The sequence below is a fragment of the Eleutherodactylus coqui genome, chromosome 1 (assembly GCF_035609145.1).
Source record: "Eleutherodactylus coqui strain aEleCoq1 chromosome 1, aEleCoq1.hap1, whole genome shotgun sequence".
Taxonomy (NCBI): Eukaryota; Metazoa; Chordata; class Amphibia; order Anura; family Eleutherodactylidae; genus Eleutherodactylus; species Eleutherodactylus coqui.
In genome coordinates this window covers 296,716,686-296,728,000 of record NC_089837.1, presented here as the reverse complement: position 1 = coordinate 296,728,000, position 11,315 = coordinate 296,716,686, and positions in this window count along the sequence as shown.

The window sequence follows — 11,315 nt, the reverse complement described above, 5'->3', positions numbered from 1 at the left end:
AGGAGCGGTTTATGATGGCTAGCAGGGATTGCCGTCAATAGGTCATAGAGTGTGTTATCAGGCGGAGAACAGAGGGGTTTGTTTAGGGAATGCGGTATGCCTCCCTGAAGAGGTGTGTTTTTAGAGCACATCTGAAGTTCTGCGAGTCCTGGATAACTCGGGTAGCCTTTGGTAGTGCGTTCCAGAGGACCAGTGCTGCTCTGGAGACGTCTTGGAGGCGGGAATGAGAAGTTTGAATTAAAGGGGCGCTCAGTCTGGTTTCGTTGGCAGAGCGGAGAGCCCGGGCTGGGTGATGGATTGAGATGAGAGAGGCAATATAGGGGGAGCTGCGTTGTGGAGGAATTTGTGGATGAAGGTAGCGAGTTTAAATTGAATTCTGTATTTGCAGTGACTGGCACAGGGCAGAGGCGTCTGAGTAGCGTCTGGACAGGAAGATGAGCCTGGCTGCTGCATTCGGGATGGATTGGAGAGGGTAGAGTCTGGTGCAGGGGAGGTCGATCAGCAACGAGTTGCAATAATCGAGCCGAGAGTGGATGAGGGCAACAGTAAGCATTTTTAGCGTGTCCACAGTGAGAAAAGAGCGGATTCTTGCGATGTTCTTGAGATGCAGCTGACATATTCGGGCGAGAGATTGGATGTAGGGGGTAAATGATAGATCAGAGTCAAATATGACCCCAAGGCAGCGGGCATGTTGTCTAGGAGTTATGGTGGCGCCACACACTGAGATGGAGATGTCAGGATGAGGTCGGTTAGTGGAGGGTGGAAATACCAGTAAGTCAGTTTTAGAGAGGTTTAGTTTTAGGTAGAGAGAGACATAGTGTTAGAGACAGCGGACAGACAGTCGGTGATGTTTTGGAGGAAAGGTGCAGAGATGTCACGGGAAGAGGTGTAGAGCTGGGTGTTGTCAGAATACAGGTGGTATTGGAGGCCAAATCTCCTGATGGTTTGTCCAATAGGGGCTGTGTAGATAGAGAAAAGAAGGGGGTCGAGGCCCGAGCCCTGGGGGGACCCCAGCAGCATATGCACATATGGCTTTGCTCTTGGACGGATACTTCACATATGGAGAGATTTAACAAGTAAAACAGGCTTACAGAAATCACGAAGAAAGCTAGCTTGCACAAACATTGTAGATTTTTTTCATCTATGCCTGTCCACACCACTTTTCCAAAAAAAAAGGCATGGTTGGTTGGTAGGGCATGTGGCCATCGCAGACTGGCATATTGTGTATAATTTACACTAGAAACCACAAAAAAAATGTATTGCAGCTCCTGCTGTGTTTCTCCCAAGATAAGACCCACCCAAAAAATAAGCGCTAGCTACACTACATAAAAAAAAAAACAATACTAACCTAGCAGGCGGCGTTCAGGTTCCTCTCACTGAGCTGCAACGCTCTGGCAGTCTTCCGTGTAGTCCCCAGCGCTGAGAGAGCATTCTCTTCCTGGTAACGGGGCTTGAATACCCCGCCTCCAGCAACAGATTGCTGTGATTGGATCACAAGCTCCGTGGCTAAGCCAATTAGAGCCGATGCAATGAACCAATCACAGCCATTCAGTGAATGACCCCATTAAATGGCTGTAATTGGTTCATTGGCTCTAATTTGCAATCTCTAGCTGGAGGCGGGGTATTAAGACACCCCCCAAAAATAAGACACTGTGCCCTTTTGGGGTCAAAATTTATTATAGGACAGTGTCTTATTTTGGAGGAGACACGGTAGCTTGAATAGGTTTCTGTGTAGGCGCAGGGACAGTTTGAAATGTGCCTTATACTTGAAGAGGTACGTGTCTCTTCATAAAAATAGGTGCATTGTGCTCGGAAAGGGATCATATTAACACAGGCGTTAGAAATGTTGGTCTTAATAAATCTCCCCAATAATGCTGTGAAGTAAATGATGGGAATGGGAAGCCATTTATAGCACAAGTTCATAGGTAGGTAATGTAGTAATAACTAGCTTATTTCCTGTTATATAGGTCTGTATCTGGAGGTAATCTGAGTCACTGCAGTTGATCCACATAGCTGTATTACATATTTGTAATTGCAAAATAAAAGAATATTTTCATGTAAATGCATAACACTGAACATAGTAAAACTCTGCATAAAAATCATAGCGTTTTACCAGCATAGGGAACTTTGTATCCCTGTGTAATGTCTCGTGTTACCCTGCGCATGAACAGCTTATTTTACGCATGAGGTCATGCACCGGCTTCCTGGTTCTTTCTTTTTTTAAACTTTCTTCTAGCAACATGCATAAAAATGCCATACATATGCAATGTAATTACGTATGCACTGCATTCTGAATGCCCCCATAGTACATAATAGGGCTATACGCGCATAAGATACAGTAAAATAGAACATGCTGCATTCTTTTTTTACGCGTGTAATTTACACAAGAAATGCACGCAAGTGGGATTGACTTAATGAAAATCAATGTACTTTCATTGACTCCATTCACTGTGTATTATGCGCACGCACATGAAATTCTGCTTGTATGAGCCCAGCCGTATACAGTTTAACCCCTATCTACAGGGAACAGCACTCCAGTCAGTCCCCAAGTCAATGGAGAGGAAGTCACACAGATATGCTACTGCTCCATTCATTTCAGTGACGGCATCAGAGATTGATGATGCAATTAAACAGATCCATTTGCAACCGCATTCAGTCCTCTCGTATTAATTTCTTTACATAGTTTTGTGTCATCTGCAAATATTGATATTTTACTATGCAATCCTTCTTCCAGGTCATTAATTATAATAATAATCTTTATTTGTATAGCGCCAACTTATTCCGCAGCGCTTTCAGGCATGGATAAATGCAAAACAATACAACAATTACAATGTAAGGTACATTGGGTTTGACACAAATGGGTTGGGGGTGGTACAGGAGGTGCAAGGGGTGGGGGGGGGGAGGAGCAAGGACATTTCATGTGCAGATCGATTATTAGAAGGCAAACAGGGTGGGGCACCATAGGGAGGGGCAGGGGACTAGGTCAGGAGATTTGGTATGCTTCCCTGAAGAGGTGCGTTTTAAAGGGACATCTGAAATTTCGTGCATCAGGAATTGTCCGGATGCCTTGGGGTAGAGCGTTCCAGAGGATGGGTGCTAAATATATTAAAAAGCATAGGGCCCAATATTGACCCCTGTGGTACCCCACTAGCAACGGTGACCCAATTAGAGTATGGACCATTTATAACCACCCTCTGCTTTCTATTATTGAGTCAGTTACTTACCCACTTACACACATTCTCAACCAGATCAACCATTCTCATTTTATATACCAACCTTCTATGTGGCACAGTTTCAAACGTTTTGGAAAAGACCCGATACACAAGATACAATGACTCTCCCCAATCTAGTCTAGAACCTACCTCCTCGTAGAAGCTGATCAGATTGGTTTGACAAGAGCAGTCTCTCATAAACTCATGCTTATACAAAGTCATACAGCTATTTTCCTTGAGATACTCCAGGCCAGCATCGAAACCCTTCAAACATTTTACGCACAATACTAGTAAGACTTACCAGCCTATGGTTTCTACCCTATCCTTTTTTGAATACTGACACCACATTAGCTATGCGCCAATCTAGTGGAACAGACTCCATCACCGTAGAGTCCTTAAAAAAGGGAAATAATAGTCTGTTTGTCACATTACTTAATTCTCTTAGAACCAGAGGTGTATGCCATCGGAACCTAATGATTTGTCTTTTATAATCTTTTTAAGGCAGCTCTGCACTTCATATGTTAAACTGGCGATATTTAGTGGGGAGTTTACTTTGTCACTTTGCCTCTCATCTGATATATCCTGTTCCTCTGAGCATGTACTGGAGATATAAATATTTAATAGATTTGCTTTCTACAATTTTATTCTACATTATTTATCAATGGGCCAACATTGTCAGTATTAATCTTTTTACTATTTATATAATTGAGGAACAATTTAGGGTTAGTTTTACTTTCTTTGGCAAAGAGTCTCTCTGTCTCCACCTTTGCTGCTTTTATCTACTTTTTATATAATTTATTTTTTCTTTATGTGTTTTTAATGCTTCTTTGCTGCCTTCTTGTTTTAGTATTTTAAACACTTTCTTTTTGTTGTTTATTGCCCCCTTTACATCTTCATTGAGCCACATTGGTTTTCTCCTATTCCCAACCCTTTTAGTCCTGTAAGGTATGAACTGCTCACATTGTCTTAGTCAATAAAGTTAAGGGCATCTCTAAGGCCAGGCTCACATTGGCGTATGTTTGCAGTGTATTACATGGGCTCTGTATGCTTGTGTTATACGTGGTAACTCGCAGGCAATCAAATACATTTCCTTTGATAACATAAGCATGTTGGAATTAAGTAATACTCAAGCACAAAAGAGAAAGTAACATGTTCTATTTTGCCACGTATATACGCGAGATAGAGCCCATTGTTCTCTATGGACATGTATGTACAAAGCGACGGCGCTAGAAATATAGACATATAAAGCAGGTATACTGTGCATGACAGTGTACGTGAGATATGGTGTCATATGCAGTTCAATTTCGCTGCCATGCATGACAGTACACAGGGTCACAGCCAGCTCCACAGGTGTAAAAATGTTGTAAAACACAGTGAGATACCCGAAGCGTTTTATGCTTAAGTCAGTGTGATCCCAGCCTAAGTCGATCAAACTTTGCCTTCGTAAAGCTTAGTATTTTTGTAGATTCCTGATAGAACCCCCTATTGAAAAACAGGTGGAAATGTATTATATTATGGTCACTATTTCCCAGCTGCTCCCCAACCTGCACCCCTGTTATTCTGTCAGGTCTGTTGGTTAACCCCTTCCTGCTACGTCATGCAGCATTGGGGTATGTATGAAGAGAGATCGCGGGGTGACCTCTCTTCATACAGCGCGGGCGTCAGCTGTTTATTACAGCTGACACCCGCGGGCAACAGCTGCAATCAGCTACGCGGCTGATCGCCGCTGTTAACCCTTTAAATGCCTCTGTCAATTCTGACGGCAGCATTTAAATCCCGCGAGCAGCGTAAGATCGCTGGGAGCTGTGTGGGTGCCATGGCAGCCGGGGGCCTTCTGAAAGGTCCCAGGGCTGCCTTAGCAGACTGCCTATCAAGTTGTCTCTGTGCGGTGGCTTGATAGACTGCCTGTCAGATTGCAGTATGATGTAATGCTATGGCATTGCATGATACTGCAGGAGCGATCAAACCATCGCTAGTTGTGGTCCCCTAGGGGGGCTAAAAAAAAAGTAAAAATAAGATCAATAACGTTTTACTAAGTGTAAAAAAAAAAAAAAGTAATAAAAGTTTAAATAATAAAACAAAAATACATATTTGGTATTGCCACATTTATAAAAGTCTGATCTATCAAAGTAGCACATTATTTACCCCGCACGGTGAACGTCGTCCAAAAAAAAAGGGCACCAGAAATTCACCTTTTTGGTCACCCTGTCTCCCAGAAAAAATGCAATAAAAAATTATATGTATTCTAAAATGGTACGAACAGAAACTACATGACATCCCGCAAAAAATGAGCCCTTGCACAACTACATCAACGGAAAAATAAAATGGTTATTGCACGCAGAAGATGGCGACAGAAAATAATTAAAAAAAATAAAATGTCATTTAAAATTGAAATAAAAGTACTACAGCAAAAAAAAAAACTATACACATTTGGCATCATAGTAATTGTACTGACGTAAAGAATAAAGTTATCATGTCATTTTTGTTGCATTTTGTGCGCTGTAGAAACAAGACGCACTGAAAGATGGCGGAATGTCATTTTTTTTTTCATCCTACTCCACTTAGATTTTTTTAAAAGTTTTTCAGTACATTATATGGTACACTAAATAGCACCATTGAAAAATACAACTTGTCCCACAAAAAACAAGCCCTCATACAGCAATATCGATGGATAAATAAAGGAGTTATGATTTTTTAAAAGGGGGGAGGAAAAAACAAAAATGGATAAAAAAGGTGGTGCGTCATTAAGGGGTTAATATGAGGTCCAAAATGGCTGTCTCTCTAGTTTGGTTCTGTACAGGTTTTGTAAGGTAATTATTAGAGATGAGCGAACGTACTCGTTTCGAGTAATTACTCGATCGAGCACCGCGATTTTCGAGTACTTCAGTACTCGGGTGAAAAGATTCGGGGGGTGCCGGGGGGCGGGGGTAGGCGTGGAAGCGCAGGGGGTAGCAGCGGGGAACAGGGGGGAGCCCTCTCTCCCTCTTCCCCCCACTCCCCGCTGCAACCCCCCACTCACCCACGGCGCCCCCCGAATCTTTTCGCCCGAGTACAGAAGTACTCGAAAATCGCGGTACTCGGGCGAAAAAAGGGCGTGGCCGAGTATGCTCACTCATCTCTAGTAATTATCCTTAGTCATTGACAGAAACTTGATACTTTTATGAGATCCGCAGATTTTGGCTTCCCAGTTTATATCTGGATAAAGTCCCCTTTAATAATTACTGCATTGTGATTTGCCGCTTCATCTATTTGCTAAAGTAATGGATTTTCAGTGTCTTTTGTTATATTTGTGGCCTATAGAAAACACCTATGTGGATTTTGTTTTTCCCTCCATGTATCTCTAGTAGAGATGAGCGAACATACTCGGTAAGGCCGATTTCGCAATCGAGCACCGCGATTTTCAAGTACTTCACTACTCGGGTGAAAAGTACTTGGGGGCGCTGTGGGTGAGCGAGGGGTTGCAGAGGGGAGTGGGGGGCAGAGGGAGAGAGCTCCCCCCTGTTCCGCGCTGCTACCCCCCGCTCCACCACGCCACGCCCCGCCACACAGCGCCCCCAAGTACTTTTCACCCGAGTAGTGAAGTACTCGAAAATCGCGGTGCTCGATTGCGAAATCGGCCTTACCGAGTACATTCGCTCATCTCTAATCTCTACCCATGAAGACTCCACATATTCATCTCCCTCACATATAATCCTGTAGCGTAGTCTTTAACCCTTCCCGCTCCAGGGCATAAGTTTACGTCCTGGCAGCGGGTTACTTCCCGCAACAGGGCGTAAACTTATGTCCTGGGCATAGTAATGCTCTTGCTCCTCCTCTGTTTGGAAAGGAAATATAATCCTAAATACTGGATAAATATTTTGAAGAAACATACCTTTATTTACACTCATATAAAGGTGTCCTTTTCAATACACTTTTGTGTTTGTAGTAATAGTTTCAAGTAGAAGATTTAGTACCTCAGAATAAAAGAGTATCATGATAAAGCAATATTAAAATATAATTTAGGGTTGGAGACTTGTGTTGCCTTTGGACTCCAGGAAATGCAAATTTCAGGTAAGTAAATGTACAGTTTCCTGATTGTCCTAGCAAATGGGTGGGATAGCACTCAGTTGCCAAAATTCGAGCCCTCAGTTGAGAGTTTGTCTAGCATGTATTATGGATGAAGAAAACCATGTGGCAGCTTAGTAGGTTTGGTTTAATGGTAGGTTTCCAACTTCAGCCCAGGATGTAGCTTTTGAATGTGCTCTGATACACATGAGGAAAGGTAGCCATGAAAAGTCAGAACATTTTTAGATTGTCCCTCTAATCCATCTCGCGAAGGTAGCCTTTTTGTCCTTTATTGGGACCTTTGTGTTGTAGTAACAGTGCAGCTGAGTCCCTAAAGGACTGAGTCATGTGGGTATACAGTAAGCCTATTGTTTCAACATCAAGAGTATGCCACGTTTCTTGTTATGCATTCTGCAGATGTGAAGGGAGTACAGGAAAGTAAACTTCTTGCTTGATGTTTTTCTCTGACAATACATAAGACAGCAAGCCCGGCATGTCTTCAACAGCAAATAGACCCTTAAAAGTCTAAAATAACGTGTTTTATGTGCATTTGGCAGATGCAATTGCAACTAGAAAAAGGTTTTAAAAGAAAATCTCAGAGTGGCTGTCCATTGGCTCAAACAGTTCTTTGGTAAAAGAACACCACAGATAGATGCCATGCAGTAGCCTGGGAGGCGGGGGCTACATTTTTCAGGGCTCATAAGAAAGTTCTAACTATGCAATTGTTCGAGAACTTTCCCTGTAACTGCACATTGGTGGCTGTAAATTGCACTTCTGATTCAACTTCAAAGTTTGTTTTAAAGCAATTTTGTAAAAATTACAGGATGATAGAGAATCCAGAGAGGGGCGGTTTTGAAGAGACCCCAACATAGCAACATAGCAGTGATTACTTTGTAAGGGAAACATAATTCTCTTAGATTTTTCCATTCAGCGTCCGGGCTATCAGATGCAGTGTGTGAGGATGTGGATGCAGAAACACCTCTGGGGAAACAGATCCACCATGGTGAAAATCTCTAATAGTTGCCCCTCGATAGCGCCCGAACCAGGAAGGACCACAACCGATACGACCAGAATGGGAAAATGATGATCACTTTGACTTGCTCCTCTAGCACCTTCATCAATACTTTGAGTATGAGAGGGAGAGGAGGATACACCTATACTTGTTTTTCTTTCCAGTTGATAGAGAGACAGTCTAGTGCCTGAGCCTGCTAAGAGTGGTACCAGGAATAGAAGTTTAACTTTGGCACTCTATTCTGTCACCATCGCATCCAGCACTGGCCTCCCTATTCTCCTCGCTACCTGTGTAAACACTTCTGGATTGAGGCTCCATTCTCCAGGATGTAGGCTCTTGTGGCTGACATAGTCTGCTTTTGATATTTTGGGATGCCTTGATATGAATGGCTAAGATCTGCAGTATATAATTTCCTGTCCACTACATCAGTATATCTGCATTCGCTGGTCATCTGTCAGTTTTTGACACTTTCTTGTATTTTGATAGAAAAAACAGTGGGTAATAGTTTGACTGTGCCAGAATATCATGATTTAGGAGATAAGCCTGAAAGTGTGACGGCGATAGTCTGATCACTTTCAATTGTTTTATGTTAGAGGATAGGGCCTTGGTTTTTTTCAACATGCTTTAGACCCAAAGGTCATCCACATGGGCACCCCAGCCCCAGGAGGAGACATCTATAGTGAGCAATCTCTGGGGACTTAGAAACCTCCCATGTTCAGCATGTAATCACCACTGTAGAACAGGACAAGTAGAAGAGTAACTCAATATGGCCCTGTCTAGGTACCTCTGGCATCTGTTCCAGGAGAAAAGAACATTACACTACAATGTTCAAATGTGCGCCTTTGCCAATAAAATGGCATCTAAATCCAAAATTAGAAGGCCCAATACTTTTATGGCAAATCAGACTGTAATCTTCTGGTGGTATATACGGTTCTTTATTGAGCAAAGTATTGTCTCTATTCTTACTGGAAACATTTTCTCTAGGAACCAGTGGGAATCCACAATGAAGCTTAGACATTTGAAGAGTACCGTTTTGTTTCTTCTGGCAATGAATCCTCTTCTTCGGTCAGGATATTTTTCTCATCCATCTCATTAGGGGACATAGCCGAAGACAGTAGATATAGCTACTGCCACTAGGAGGTGGACACTAAGCAAAAAAGTGTTAGCTCCTCCTACCAGCTATACCCCTCCTGCAGGCACCAAGCTAATTAGTTTTAGTGTCTGTAGGAGGTAGACCTCTTCAATAAACCGGTCTTCAACTGTTTTCTTCCTGAATTTAGGAACAGAATGGAGTTAACCATTCTGTTGCTGGCACAACCCTCAAAAAGCAAGGAGGCACAGCCTACAGTTTGACCCTGACCCACCAGCTGTAGTGGCCACCAACTGGAGCTCTCTCATCCTTCTAAAAGGCAGGCAAGCACTGGGGTGCCAACTACTGCAGTTCTGGAGCTGCATGTCTTCACGTCACAAAGATGAGTATTACGTCCATGAGAATTAATATTCAACGCTCCTTCCCCCTGCTTACCATCTCTTAACTATAATCCACCCGTCGCTACTACCATCATTCTGCCCCCAGTACCCTAACAGTATTCTGCAAGGAGGAAAGCCTTCCTTCCTCCAAATCCTCTTCTGACCCAACTCTCACTATAGAGGCGCATACATACAAGTGGTTGGGGGTGTAGATCTTCTATCCCAGGCTGAAGATAATTTCTGCCACCTTTTCTATTCCTCCTTCTTACTCACCGTGGCTTCTTCCTCTGGGCCCCACTGCAAGTTCTGCTCTCGTGAGGGGGGAAGGTGGAGCTCCTTACTGCTGCAGCCCCATCTCTTAATCCTCCTCCTCTTCTGCCCAGCTGCCAATACTGATCTTCCGTACGGCACTTTCTTTTCACTCCACCTGGCCCAAACTCAAATTCAGGGAGCAATGGAGGATAACAGTGCAGCAGGACCATGTCCCTCTATGTGTAAATCGCACATGTGCCAGATGTGGGATTGCTGCAAATGGCGAAAATATGTCCATCGCTCTCATCGCACTGCTCACTTACTTCGGGATGACCACACTCACTTCGGTGCCCCTCATTCTTTGTGGAAACAGCATTAATCCAGGCCTTAGCTTCAGGCTTAGTAAGACCACATCTTACGGGGCTAGCTCAGTAAAACTCCCTCAAGAGTGGTCCCACTTGAGAGAGGAACTTCTTTCCTCCAATCCTCTTCTTCATCCTACCATTGGCTCCCACCCTCTGGTCCTCTTTTTTATGCAGCAAAACTCAGCTCTTAACACCAGGCATGCCGACACATCCCATGTCTACGGGGTGTTTTTTTCAAGTCTCCAAAGTGCAGCAACTAGGTAGATCTTTAGCTCACATTTGCAAGCTCCCTATTGCACCTTACTAAAGCCTCCACTCCAGACCAGTTCCAGACCAAGTAAGATTTGTCTGACAGCTAGCTCCCCTATTGTTCCACCTGCAGGTTCCTTAGCAGTAGGCCTATATAGCGATATGGCGACGTCAGGTCATTTTCCTGTCACTTCAACACTTCTCATGTCAGCTAGCAGGCCTACCAGTTTCAGCTCAGACAGACGTGATGACTGTTGTTATTCAGAGAAAGACATGAAGCATGGTGATTATGTTAAAAGCAGCAAAGATCCTAACATTCACCGAAGCTTATCTTCCAGTGCTTTGGCCGGTCTACATCTCGGGGCTGGACAACTGAATAGCCGACTTTCTGAGCAGTCAGACACTCAACCTGATGCTAGAGGATCGCAAGTGTTTCCTATTGATTTCTATAGGAAACATCACATCGCACTTGCATGCATATCACACGGTATACAAGGGCCATAAGATATCTTTAAAGGTCCCATTGAAAATAATAGGCGATGTTATCTCAGTCAGCCTATCAATAATCTCTTGTAACATTCAAGCTGGCTTCTTCCTGCAGAGCATACTGGTTATATTTGTAAGTGGTCAGTTTTTTGTGCTGTGGTCAGTTGCTCTTGTTCCTCTCTGACTTGGACCTTGCGTCTTACCAGCAAATGGGTTGCCATTTTC